Source organism: Procambarus clarkii, unplaced genomic scaffold, assembly GCF_040958095.1.
Source record: "Procambarus clarkii isolate CNS0578487 unplaced genomic scaffold, FALCON_Pclarkii_2.0 HiC_scaffold_461, whole genome shotgun sequence".
Classification (NCBI taxonomy): Eukaryota; Metazoa; Arthropoda; class Malacostraca; order Decapoda; family Cambaridae; genus Procambarus; species Procambarus clarkii.
Genome location: NW_027189494.1, coordinates 42,807 through 57,350, shown reverse-complemented (window position 1 = coordinate 57,350; position 14,544 = coordinate 42,807). Strand labels below are relative to the sequence as shown.

The 14,544-nt window shown below is 41.2% G+C and overlaps 1 long non-coding RNA gene across 1 annotated transcript in view; it reads left to right on the top strand.

The window, feature by feature from the left end:
- Positions 1-12,796, top strand: part of LOC138361550 (uncharacterized) — a 31,436-nt gene extending 18,640 nt beyond the window's left edge. The window contains exon 3 of the long non-coding RNA XR_011227027.1: positions 12,753-12,796. This is a non-coding gene — a long non-coding RNA (uncharacterized lncRNA). The remainder of the gene's footprint in view (positions 1-12,752) is intronic.
- Positions 12,797-14,544: the final 1,748 nt, after the last annotated feature.

Sequence of the window (14,544 nt, the reverse complement as noted above, 5' to 3'; positions counted from 1 at the left end):
ATATTTCGAAAACTGCAGGGGAGTTTGCGCATAATGTGACTCACTGCCACTTTCAGTACTTGGTATATGTTGGGTATAAAAAAGTCGTAATTTCAAACTGCGAATACGTGCAGAGAGCCAGAATTTGGCTCCAAAATAAGTATCAGGCCTTAAAATTGGGATATTTGGGATATTTCGAAAACTGCAGGGGAGTTTGCGCATAATGTGACTCACTGCCACTTTCAGTACTTGGCAAATGTTGGGTATAAAACGTCGTAATATCAAACTGTGAATTCGTGCAGAGAGCCAAACGTTGGCTCCAAAATATGGCTCAGGTCTCGATTTTGAGATGTTTGGGATATTTTGAAAACTGCAGGGAGGTTTAGGACAAATGTGACCAAACGCCGCTTTCCGTACTTGGCATATGTTGGGTATAAAAAAGTCGCAATTTCAAACTGCGAATACGTGCAGAGAGCAAGAATTTGGCTCCAAAACATGGCTCAGGCCTCGAAATTGGGATATTTGGGATATTTTGAAAACTGCAGGGGAGTTTGTGCAAAATGTGACTCACTGCTGCTTTCAGTTCTTGGCATATGTTGGGTATAAAAAGTCGTTATTTCAAACTGCGAATACGTGCATAGAGCCAGAATTTGGCTCCAAAATAGTGCTCAGTCCTCGAAATTGGGATGTTTGGGATATTTTGAAAACCTCAGTGGGCTTTGGGACAAATATGACCAAACACCGCTTTCAGAACTTGGCATATGTTGGGTATAAAAAGTCGTAAATTCAAACTGCGAATACGTGCAGAGAGCCAGAACTTGGCTCCGAAATAAAGCTCAGGCCTGAAAATTGGAATATTTGGGATATTTAGAAAACTGCAGGGGAGTTTGTGTGAAATGTGAATCACTGCCGCTTTCAGGACTTGGCATATGTTGGGTATAAAATGTCGTAATTTCAAACCACGAATACGTGCATAGAGCCAGAATTTGGCTCCAAAATACGGGTCAGGCCTCGAAATTGGGATGTTTGGAATATTTTGAAAACTGCAGGGGGGGTTTTGGACAATAGTGACCAAACGCCGCAATCAGTACTTGGCATATGTTGGGTATAAAAAAGTCGTAATTTCAAACTGCGAATACGTGCAGGGAGCCAGAATTTGGCTCCAAAATATGGCTCAGGCATCGAAATTGGGATATTCGTAATTTCAAACTGCGAATATGTGCAGAGAGCCAAAATTTGGCTCCAAAATATAGCTCATGCCTCGAAATTGGGATGTTTGGGATATTTTGAAAACTGCAGGGGAGTTTGTGCAAAATGTGACTTACTGCCGCTTTCAGGACTTGGCATATGTTGGGGAAAAAAGTCGTAATTTCAAACTGCGAATACGTGCAGAGAGCCAGAATTTGGCTCCAAAATATGGCTCAGGCCTCAAAATTGGGATGTTTGGGATATTTTGAAAACTGCAGGGGGGGTTTTGGACAAATGTGACCAAACGCCGCGATCTGTACTTGGCATATGTTGGGTATAAAAAAGTCGTAATTTCAAACTGCGAATACGTGCAGAGAGCCAGAATTTGGCTCCAAAATATGGCTCAGGCCTCGAAATTGGGATGTTTGGGATATTTTGAAAAATGCCGGGTGGATTGAGACAAATGTGACCAATTGCCGCTTTCAGTACTTGGCATATGTTGGGTATAAAAAAGTGGTAATTTCAAACTGCGAATATGTGCAGAGAGCCAGAATTTGTCTCCAAAATATGGCTCAGGACTCGAAATTGGGATTTTTGGGATATTTTGAAAACTGCAGGGAGGTTTGGGACAAATTTGACCAAATGCCACTATCAGTACTTGGCATATGTTGGGTAAAAAAAGTCGTAATTTCAAACTTCGAATACGTGCAGAGAGCCAGAATTTGACTCCAAAATATGGCTCAGGCCTCGATATTGGGATATTTGGGATATTTCGAAAACTGCAGGGGAGTTTGTGCGAAATGTGACTCACTGCTGCTTTAAGTACTTGGCATATTTTGGGTATAAAAATCGTAATATCAAACTGCGAATACGTTCAGAGAGCCAGAATTTAGCTCCAAAACATGGCTCAGGCCTCGATATTGTGATGTTTGGGATATTTTGAAAACTGCAGGGAGGTTATGGACAAATGTAACCAAACGCCGCTTTCAGTACTTGGCATATGTTGGGTATAAAAAAATCTTATTTTCAAACTGCGAATACGTGCAGAGAGCCAGAATTTGGCTCCAAAATATAGCTCAGGCCTCAAAATTAGTATATTTGAGATATTTCGAAAACTGCAGGGGAGCTTGTGCGAAATGTGACTCACTGCCGCTTTCAGTACTTGGCATATGTTGGGTATAAAATTCCGTAATTTCAAACCGCGAATACGTGCATAGGGCCAGAATTTGGCTCCAAAATATGGCTCAGGCCTCGAAATTGGGATGTTTGGAATATTTTGAAAACTGCAGGGGGGGTTTTGGACAAATGTGACCAAACGCCACTTTCAGCACTTGGTATATTTTGGGTATAAAAAAGTTGTAATTTCAAACTGCGAATACGTGCAGAGAGCCAGAATTTGGCTCCAAAATACGGCTCAGGCCTCGAATTTGGGATATTTGGGATATTTTGAAAACTGCATGGGGGGTTTGGGACAAATGTGACCAAACGCCACTTTCAGCACTTGGTATATTTTGGGTATAAAAAAGTTGTAATTTCAAACTGCGAATACGTGCAGAGAGCCAGAATTTGGCTCCAAAATACGGCTAAGGCCTCGAATTTGGGATATTTGGGATATTTCGAAAACTGCAGGGGAGTTTGTGCAAAATGTGACTCACTGCCGCTTTCAGTACTTGGCATATGTTGGGTATAAAAAAGTTTTAATTTCGAACTGCGAATATGTGCAGAGAGCCAGAATTTGGCTCCAAAATATGGCTCAGGCCTCGAAATTGGGATGTTTGGGATATTTTGAAAAATGCTGTGTGGATTGAGACAAATGTGACCAATTGCCGCTTTCAGTACTTGGAATATGTTGGGTATAAAAAGTCGTAATTTCAAACTTCGAATACGTGCAGAGAGCCAGAATTTGTCTTCAAAATATGGCTCAGGACTCGAAATTGGGATTTTTGGGATATTTTGAAAACTGCAGGGAAGTTTGGGACAAATTTGACCAAATGCCACTTTCAGTACCTGGCATATGTTGGGTATAAAAAGTCATAATTTCAAACTTCGAATACGTGCAGAGAGCCAGAATTTGGCTCCAAAATATAGTTCAGGCCTCAAAATTGGGATATTTGGGATATTTCGAAAAACTGCAGGGGAGTTTGTGCAAAATGTGACTCACTGCCGCTTTCAGGACTTGGCATATGTTGGGTATAAAATGCCGTAATTTCAAACCGCGAATACGTGCATAGGGCCAGAATTTGGCTCCAAAATATGGCTCAGGCTTCGAAATTGGGATGTTTGGGATATTTTGAAAACTGCAGGGGGGGTTTTGGACAAATGTTTCCAAATGCCACTTTCAGTACTTGGTATATGTTGGGTATAAAAAAGTTGTAATTTCAAACTGCGAATATGTGCAGAGAGCCAGAATTTGGCTCCAAAATATGGCTCAGGCCTCGAAATTGGATGTTTGGGATATTTTGAAAACTGCAGGGAGGGTTTTGGACAAATGTTTCCAAATGCCACTTTCAGTACTTGGCATATGTTGGGTATAAAAAGTCGTAATTTCAAAGTTCGAATACGTGCAGAGAGCCAGAATTTGGCTCCAAAATATGGCTCAGGCCTCAAAATTGGGATGTTTGGGATATTTTGAAAACTGCAGGGAGGTTTGGGACAAATTTGACCAAATGCCACTTTCAGTACTTGGCATAAGTTGGGTATAAAAAGTCGTAATTTCAAACTTTGAATACGCGCAGAGAGCCAAAATTTGGCTCCAAAATATTGCTCAGGCCTCTAAATTGGGATATTTGAGATATTTCGAAAACTGCAGGGGAGCTTGTGCGAAATGTGACTCACTGCCACTTTCAGGACTTGGCATATGTTGGGTATAAAATGCCGTAATTTCAAACCGCGAATACGTGCATAGAGCCAGAATTTGGCTCCAAAATATGGGTCAGGCCTCGAAATTGGGATGTTTGGGATATTTTGAAAACTGCAGGGGGGGTTTTGGACAAATGTGACCAAACGCCGCGTTCAGTACTTGGCATATGTTGGGTATAAAAAAGTTGTAATTTCAAACTGCGAATACGTGCAGAGAGCCAGAATTTGGCTCCAAAATACGGCTCAGGCCTCGTAATTGGGATATTTGGGATATTTCGAAAACTGCAATGGAGTTTGTGCAAAATTTGACTCACTGCCGCTTTCAGTACTTGGCATATGTTGGGTATAAAAATCGTAATATCAAACTGCGATTACGTGCAGAGAGTTAGATCTTGGCTCCAAAATATGGCTCAGGCCTCGATATTGTGATGTTTGGGATATTTTGAAAACTGCTGGGAGGTTTGGGACAAATATAACCAAACGCCGCTTTCAACACTTGGCATATGTTGGATATAAAAATCGTAATATCAAACTGCGAATACGTGCAAAGAGCTAGAACTTGGCTCCAAAATATGGCTCAGGCCTCGAAATTGGGATGTTTGGGATATTTTGAAAACTGCAGGGGGGTTTGGGACAGATGTAACCAAACGCCGCTTTCATTACTTGGCATATGTTGGGTATAAAATAGTCGTAATTTCAAACGGCGAATACGTGCAGAAAGCCAGAATTTGGCTCCAAAATATAGCTCAGGCCTCGAAATTGGGATATTTGGGATATTTCGAAAACTGCAGGGGAGTTTGTCCAAAATGTGACTCACTGCCGCTATCAGGACTTGGCATATGTTGGGAATAAAAAGTCGTTATTTCAAACTGCGTATACGTGCATAGAGCCAAAATTTGGCTCCAAAATACGGCTCAGGCCTCTAAATTGGGATGTTTAGGATATTTTGAAAACTGCTGGGAGGTTTGGGACAAATGTCACCAAACGCCGCTTTCAGTAATTCGCATAAGTTGGGTATAAAAAGTCGTAATTTCAAACTTTGAATACGTGCAGAGAGCCAAAATTTGGCGCCAAAATATTGCTCAGGCCTCTAAATTGGGATATTTGAGATATTTCGAAAACAGCAGGGGAGCTTGTGCGAAATGTGACTCACTGCCACTTTCAGGACTTGGCATATGTTGGGTATAAAATGTCGTAATTTCAAACAGCGAATACGTGCATAGAGCCAGAATTTGGCTCCAAAATATGGCTAAGGCCTCGAAATTGGGATGTTTGGGATATTTTGAAAACTGCAGGGGGGGGGGGGGGGGTTTGGGACAAATGTGACCAAACACCGCTTTCAGTACTTGGCATATGTTGGGTATAAAAATCGTAATATCAAACTGCGAATACGTGCAAAGAGCTAGAACTTGGCTCCAAAATATGGCTCAGGCCTCGAAATTGGGATGTTTGGGATATTTTGAAAACTGCAGGGGGGTTTGGGACAGATGTAACCAAACGCCGCTTTCATTACTTGGCATATGTTGGGTATAAAATAGTCGTAATTTCAAACGGCGAATACGTGCAGAAAGCCAGAATTTGGCTCCAAAATATAGCTCAGGCCTCGAAATTGGGATATTTGGGATATTTCGAAAACTGCAGGGGAGTTTGTCCAAAATGTGACTCACTGCCGCTATCAGGACTTGGCATATGTTGGGAATAAAAAGTCGTTATTTCAAACTGCGTATACGTGCATAGAGCCAAAACTTGGCTCCAAAATACGGCTCAGGCCTCTAAATTGGGATGTTTAGGATATTTTGAAAACTGCAGTGGGGTTTGGGACAAATGTCACCAAACGCCGCTTTCAGTAATTCGCATATGTTGGGTATAAAAAAGTCGTAATTTCAAACTGAGAATACGTGCAGAGAGCCAGAATTTGGCTCCAAAATATGGCTCAGGCCTCGAAATTGGGATGTTTGGGATATTTTGAAAACTGCAGGGGGGTTTGGGATATATGTGACCAAACGCCGCTTTCATTACTAGGCACATGTTGGCTATAAAAAAGTCGTAATTTCAAACGGCGAATACGTGCGTAGAGCCAGAATTTGGCTCCAAAATATAGCTCAGGCCTCGAAATTGGGATATTTGGGATGTTTCCAAAACTGCAGGGGAGTTTGTGCAAAATGTGACTCACTGCCGCTATCAGGACTTGACATATGCTGGGTATAAAAAGTCGTAATTTCAAACTGCGTATACGTGCATAGAGCCAGAATTTGGCTCCAAAATACGGCTCAGGCCTCGAAATTGGGATGTTTAGGATATTTTGAAAACTGCAGGAGGGTATGGGACAAATGTCACCAAACGCCGCTTTCAGTACTTTGCATATGTTGGGTATAAAAAAGTCGTAATTTAAAACTGTGAATACGTGCAGAGAGCCAGAATTTGGCTACAAAATATGGCTCAGGCCTCGAAATTGGGATGTTTAGGATATTTTGAAAACTGCCGGAGGGTATGGGACAAATGTCACCTAACGCCGCTTTCAGTACTTTGCATATGTTGGGTATAAAAAAGTCGTAATTTCAAACTGCGTATACGTGCATAGAGCCAGAATTTGGCTCCAAAATACGGCTCAGGCCTCGAAATTGGGATGTTTAGGATATTTTGAAAACTGCAGGAGGGTATGGGACAAATGTCACCAAACGCCGCTTTCAGTAATTGGCATATGTTGGGTATAAAAAATTCGCAATTTCAAACTACGAATACGTGCAGAGAGCCAGAATTTGGCTCCAAAATATGGCTCAGGCCTCGAAATTGGGATGTTTGGGATATTTTGAAAACTGCTGGGAGGTTTGGGACAAATGTGACCAAACGCCGCTTTCAGTACTTCGCATATGTTGGGTATAAAAAAGTCGTAATTTAAAACTGCGAATACGTGCAGAGAGCCAGAATTTGGCTCCAAAATATGGCTCAGGCCTCGAAATTGGAATATTTCGGATATTTTGAAAGCTGCAGGGGAGTTTGTGCAAAATATGACTCACTGCCGCTTTCAGTACTTGGCGTATGTTGGGTATAAAAAGTCGTAATTTCAAACTGCGAATACGTGCAGAGAGCCAGAATTTGGCTCGAAAGTATGGCTCAGGCCTCAAAATTGAGATGTTTGGGATATTTTGAAAACTGTAGTGGGGATTGGGACAAATGTGACCAACCGCCGCTTTCAGAACTTGGCATATGTTGGGTATAAAAAAGTGATGTGGAAAGCATGGGGGATTTTTTTCATATTGCAGAATGGTGACTGGGGCTAGTGCGTGATGCTTTCCTACTAATCCAAACCCACTCAGATGCACCTGCTATATTTAGATCAACAACACTGCTGATCTATGATTCATCCAGTGTCTAATGTCACTTAGTGGAGAGATTTAGCAAGAGGTCAGCAGCAGATCAACTTTTTCTAAATACCATGTTGGCGATCACAGCAAACAATGAGGGTGAAAAAAAGTTCATTTGCTGAGAGATTGTAATTCAGTAGAACTCCATTCACACTGACTGATGCCAAAATCTAGTACATCCATATCAGCCTGGATAGCTCCAGGGAGCCTCTGGCTCTCGCCATGTAAATGATGTTTCATTACATTCATTTTTTTTTACCCTGTCTGTAAGACATTGTTTTCTACAGATAAAATAATAACTATTTGGTATTTTTGAACATCATTCTCATAAATTTCTGCTCTGTTTAATTGAAGCCTTTTTATTTCTGCCATCCAACTATTATGAAGCTAAATGAGCTACGTAACAGCAATCCACGATTAGCAGAACTCACTACCAAACAGGTAAGTGGGAGGGATGAAGTTTGATGCAAATGACAGATAAGGACACACTTTAAAAGGATTCAGTATAAGTAGACAAATAAACACACAATTTAACAGGAGCATCTCTAAGCAGTAGCGTATATACTAAGCCTACAAACATAGGATTATGCCTAAACAGTAGGAGTGAGTGCTTCCAAAGACACAAAGCTAGTGTTCTAAACACTTATGGGGCCATATCACCCGGATTTAAAAAATTGTTGTAGGGTATTCATAATTTATTATCCTGATACATGTGAAAGGTGCTGCACCTAGGCCAAGTTTCAGCATCTCAGCCTAAATAGAGACGGAGAAAAAAAAAAAAAAAAAAAAAAAAGACGAATTTTTCAACCATGTTCAAAAAATTTCACAGCCCACAATTGTGAACCAAAATCATTTATACGACACTCAGCTATGACCTTACTATATAATAAAGATTTGCATGTCACATTATTATCCCAGATGTATTTAGTGCAATAATACAGGTTTTATAAAAGTTTCCCAAAAACGTATGCAACAAAATGAGGTGTATCATTATTTATAAAATCAATAAATCTACGTAGATAAGAATAATGACATGCGTTTATAGAGGCTTAAACTCTACATATAATGTGCAAGTTTCATGTAAATAGAATAATAAATAAAGGCTGTGAAATTTTATCTAGTTGTAAAAGTTGGAGTTGCGTAGCGCGCTCTCAAAGTTTCTCGACCTGCTGTCACTCGTGACTGGTGATTTACGCATTGCGGCCAGCTCGTATGGAGAGCTCGCATGCATCTAGCTGTCAATGCTTCTCTCTTGTTCGTTTGGTAAGTCATATTGCAGTACAAATAGCTAAAAATAGCAAAAATAGCATGTTCTGGGAGATATTGTGTGAGCGCGTCAGCATACATCCTCTCTCCATGAGAGACACGCAGTCACTGACTGCACCACCCTCGTGTCAGACCATATGTTGTGTTGCCATATGTTTAGTTTATATTCATTTTATGCATAACATGTTATTTTCAACGCTATTACGAAAAATAAGACATCTACAACGTAAGATACAATACCCCGCGGCGTACTCACGGCGCGAGGACCAGATTCACGAAAGTTGCAGCGGGAAATTTGACTCTAATTACGTTATTTTTCAAGATATCATTAAACGGTTTGGACCACAGTGTTGCCAGAACGTTGTAGTATTTTTCGTAATTTTTCGTAAATATTCCATTTTTCATCGGATTTTCGGGTGATATGGCCCCTTATATTCGTCGAGCCCTTACCCACTGCTCAGAATGGAGCAACGTCAGTAGGGAGTTTGAAAGTTAACTGAAGTGTTGGTGAACAATGGATATAGCAACAAAGAAATAAACGCCACATAAGATGACACCTGGACCAGGTACAATCCTGAACCTAGAACAGAAACCACAACACCTCCAATAATATTATAATACAAATCGGATTTGGAAGGAAGGATTGGGCTACAGGAAGGATTGGTCAACAAGAAGGATTGGGCTACAGGAAGGATTGGGCTACAGGAAGGATTGAGCTACATCTCCAAATGTATATTTGCCAGATAATTTGGCACTAAAAACAAAGAGCATATATTATTGTTTAGACTAAATCCGCTACTCATTACTTTCCTGAAGTTGTCGTATATACACTACAAAATCTGCGTGTAAATCACAAGACAATTAACACGTGATGAAAATGGTGACGACAGTGTCAGACCACGAAGGAAGAATTGAAACAGGAATTTCCTTAAGTATTTTCGTAATTAATAATACATCTAAAGAAGGGTGTTTCAATTCTTCCTTCGAGGTCTGACATTGTCACTACAGTGTTGAATGTATTTAAACGTTGCAACAATGAATAATGAGAACAATCATTATATGGATGGCGTAATAACAGGGAAGCATTAGCGCCTCTGGTGGTCAGATGCTTAACTGTATTAGAGGTTGACAGTTTAGATATTATGGTGAAGTAAGGGTGAGTGGCGCGTCTGGGAGTCCCACTTCTTAACGTGTGGCTCAGTTGTCGACCAGCCGCCGCCTGGCAAGGGTCATGTTGATTACCAGTGAAAAAAAATAAATGTGTTACAGATATCATTAATCAATCATAATAAAGAAAGCATTGTACGAGGTGTGTACTTCATGTTGTTATTCGTTATTATTTTGTATATTATATGTATTTAGACAAAATATAGAGGAGATTGTCAGGTGGCAGCCATAGGTGTACCCGCTAGTTAAGTCATTAGGGCGCTTGTGGTGGCCTTAATAGCCATGCCAGTAGCTAGCCAGCAATCTTAAGGTTATCTTGAGATGATTTCGGGGCTTAGCATCCCCCGCGGCCCTGTCCTCGACCAGGCACTCTTTTTCTTACACATCCCCAGGAAACAGCCCATAGCAGCTGTCTAACTCCCAGGTACTTATTTACTGATAGGTATACAGGGTCATCAGGGTGAAAGAAAGTGTCCATTTGTTTCAGCCTTCACCGGGGATCGACCCCGGAACCTCAGGATTACGAATCCGGAGCACTCTCCACTCGGCTGTCAGGCCCCTTAAAACAACCCAAAGAGAAATCTTCGACATATTTTGATGAAAATCTGAATGAAACGAGAAATGTTGGCCACAGATTGTGTGAAGATGGTGGGGGGGGAGGGGATTGAGGGGGTGCAGGTTAGTACGATGAGCATGATTCAGAATGATGGAAGGAGAAGGGCTCCTATGATGTGACCTAAGGGCCACCATCTACAGTGGCCTCGACGGGGACAGGACGGCGGCACCTTGTCAAAGGTCAGCCTTCCTACTCCCTCCACCCTTATTTTATTGAGGATTTGTCTTGTGTATATTGTGAACAAGAGGAATGACTCGGCATTTACGACTTGAGTGGTTAAGCGGGTTCATGGGTTAATAATCCTATGGGGGAAACAACACATCTATTTTCTGTGTTACATTGTGGCTTGTTGAGCTTGAAGCTGTTGTCCAGCCTGTCTGTGTCAAATATGATATTTTAGAGAAGTGGTCTGTATTAATGACCTCCAACTTGGTCAGTATTACAAAGGCCTCGGCTGTTATTTATTTATTTATATAACTACAAGTTATATTGGGTTTCTGATCAACCCGTCCTCTTAAAACTAACGTCACTTTTGGCTGGTATGCGCGGCACTATGGCCAAATTTGGACGTAATTTGAAATGAAATCGACTCACAAAAGTGAGGCACTGTTCCGTTTTCTGTTTGAGTCGTCCGGCTTACTCGGCCAGCTTAGAAGAGGATTCTTTCCATTAACATTTTTCATAACGTTTTGAAACTTTATGAGAATTTCCTGCCCACCTAACCTATCAGAGGACCCTTAAGTTATTATTGTTGAAAAAGAAATCCCAAATTTATTTTCATTTTTTTTCATTTCCAAATTACGTCCATATTCGGCCATACGGGTAAACGGCCAAAAGCGACGCTATTTTTAAGAGGACAGGTGACAAGGAGTACATAGCACTGTGTGTTTACATTCTTGTAAAGCCACTAGTACGCATAACACTAAGGGCAGGTCCTTAATCTAACAGATAATATTAAGTAGGTAATTTCTAGGAAAATTTATAGGCTAATCTATCAAAATCTACAACAATTTAAACATTTAAAGTGTTAATCCTTCATTGATTCGTGGTAGTGACAGTTGAACAAGTTCTGGCATGATTGTTGTTGCTGTCTTGAACTTTCTCCAAAGCGGAAAATCATTGATGTGTTTTTGAAATGAAGTTTCCATATTAGGACACAGTAGGCCAGATGCGACCACAACAGAGACTCGTACAGTTCAATATTCAATGTTGTTCGTTTAAGTCAAAGATTCGTTTAACTATTCTTAAGGATTGTTTTCATATTAACTGTGAGTCCCAGATGTTCAATGGCTGGTACATCATAACTCCTAGGTAATATTGACTTAAATTTACCAGAGGGCCACCATTTCTCCATAGTGCCCTCTACGGCAAAGGAAGCCGGCGGCTTGTCAAAGGTTCCCCTACGGTTCCTGAGGAGTTTGTCTATCTGTATTTTGAGCGCGCAAACTGCTGCATTATGACATTAGAGGTAGTTTGATAATATGTACAACGTGTCTTGTAGCTAAGCTAAAGGGGGCATATAATGTTTAGCAACAAGTCGCCCTAGATTGTTTAGTGTTAACGACTAGGGCGATGGAGTGGTCATATCAGGATAGCAATTGTGCAGATAAATGGGGAAGATAATTGCAGACGAGGAGTCACAATAACGGGGGCTGAAATATGTTGACCAAACCACACACTAGAAAGTGAAGGGACGACTAGATAATTGTTTGTCTAATAGATGGAAGATGTTAATTGTTTGCATCTTGTTTACTCTACGATGTAAAATGAATTCACTTGTAAATGGTCATTTTTGACAATGTAATCACTAGGCTTCTAACGTTAGTTTAGTGCTCAGAGACCATATACTGTACTTGAGAGGTTTTAAGCATGTTATTTATATAATTTAGGCCAATAGACAGCTAAATAAATTAATAATACACAGTACGTTTATCTAAGGTTAGCTAAAGGTTTGTTTTAGTGGAAGACCGTAATAAGGTAATGTGTTTCTATGTAACTTTAAAAGAACATTGATGCTTAACCATAGCCTCATGAGTCTAAGACAAAAATGTACTCCGTTAGGCTATTGCAGTCTTATCAGTCTTGCCTACTCGCTATTGTTGATACAATCTGTAATTAATCTCCATTGCAATTACACCTTTTCCAGTGATTGGTTCCAGTGTTCTTGAAATTCATAATTGTATTTTCCTACTCGATTGTATTTGAAATAAACTTTATACTTACCCTGGTGCTACATAGCCTTCCCGGTTTGGTGCCTTATTTTAATAATTACTTATACTTGCCCTTAATATATGTAAAAAATATTTTTTCAGGAGTGTGGCACGTGTGGACAAGTGTTGGATCAGAGGAGTCAAGGTAAAGTGCTTATTTAACAACTAGTTCTGGGGAGGAGCGGGTGGAACTAGATGGACGTAGTCAACTTCACATTCTTGTTACACTAACACTGGTTTGTGCCTCGGAGAGGCTGCAGGATCCAGTAAGTTCAGTAGAACTTCGGTTTCAACTCCTTTTGACCATGTCGTAGCTCAGTCGATTACGGCAGCGTCTGGGATGCTCTCGGACGCAGGTTCGAATCCTCGTCCCGGCCCTTGTGGATTTGTACACTCTTGTTAGCAGGCTGAGAGCTTTTCTTTCCCATAGATTTATTTAAAGAAGAGTTAGCAATAAGTCGGCTGGGTTTATTAACGTATTGTTTTTAGGCCCCATTTACATTATGCCGTTCAGTTTTGGTCGCCATACTAAAGAATGGACATAATTCACTAGAACACGTCAGTTAGGATGACAAAGTTAATCCCGCAAATTAGAAAGCTTCCGTATGAAGAGATGTTGGAAAAACCTTAACGTGACATGATTGAAGTGTACAAGTAGATGAATGGGCATAACAAGGAAGCTATTGATAAGGCTTTAAATGAAGATAAGTTTAGATTTAGGAAATACCTGGGTAAATACTGGTTTGGTAACTGGGTTGTGGATTTGCGGAACAAATTACTGGATCATGTGCAGACGACGAGTCACAATAACGTGGCTGAAGTATGTTGACCAGACCACACACTAGAAGGTGAAGGGACAACGACGTTTCGGTCCGTCCTGGACCATTCTCAAGTCTATTGTGGATCATACTACTGGATCACTGGATCAGTTTCTTGACTTACGTTCTACTAGTTTACACTCGGAACGCGACTCTCCAATCAGTTTACATCTGTATCCTCAATTGCTGCTAGGTGATCAAGGGCAAACATTTAACCTTGAATGTTTAATCCAAACCAAATGATGGGTAGCAAAGATGTATGGTAAGGTAAAAGTTGGGTGGCGAGGCAAGTTTTGGGGTGGTGAAGACTTAGAATATTGTTCAATGTGGGTGACAAAGACTTGCTGTGAAGAGTAGGTAAAGAATAAATTGAGAGATAGGAGAATTATCTTAAGATTAGGCTTGGACTGGCTGGCATATGCATTATATATCATTAATGCATACGCCAGGGGGGGGGATGGGAGATCTCCCCAAAGGCATAAACTGCTAGGTCAGGTAATCCACAAACCCATATCCAATGACTCCAAGGTCATGGGAAGCTTGACCTTCCCCTGAAGTTGCACCCACCGTTATATCTGTCTGTATGGCCTGTTTTGCCGCAGTTTGCACAGTGTGCTTCATTATTGCAGGCGAGGCGACTGTGCCCCAATAGATAACAAGCGTAACATCGTTACACAGGGAAGTTGTAGGGCTGGACCTGATACGAGGTTCTGTGTAGTACCACCCGATCAGGGAGGGGCCCATCGAACTTTACACAGACCATGGATGTCGGGTTTGCTGCTCCGCGAATCCCGGTAACTTCCAATAATCCCGCTGATGCACCCCCTAACACATGCAGAGCGGTCTGGATGTTATCCACATCAACACTCTGGTCATTGGGCCAATCTTCCCATACCGGGCCCGAGACTGCTCCTGCGACAATACCTGTCGGCACCTGACGGGCCAGTCCCCCAACTTAATAATGTCGGATACACGGATGTGTGATAGAGCCTCCTTTTTGATGTGTAGCTTCAGTGCTGCACCCCTACCCAGGGTACACGCGGTCTCAGGCAGGCAATGTGGCCACAATACCGAAG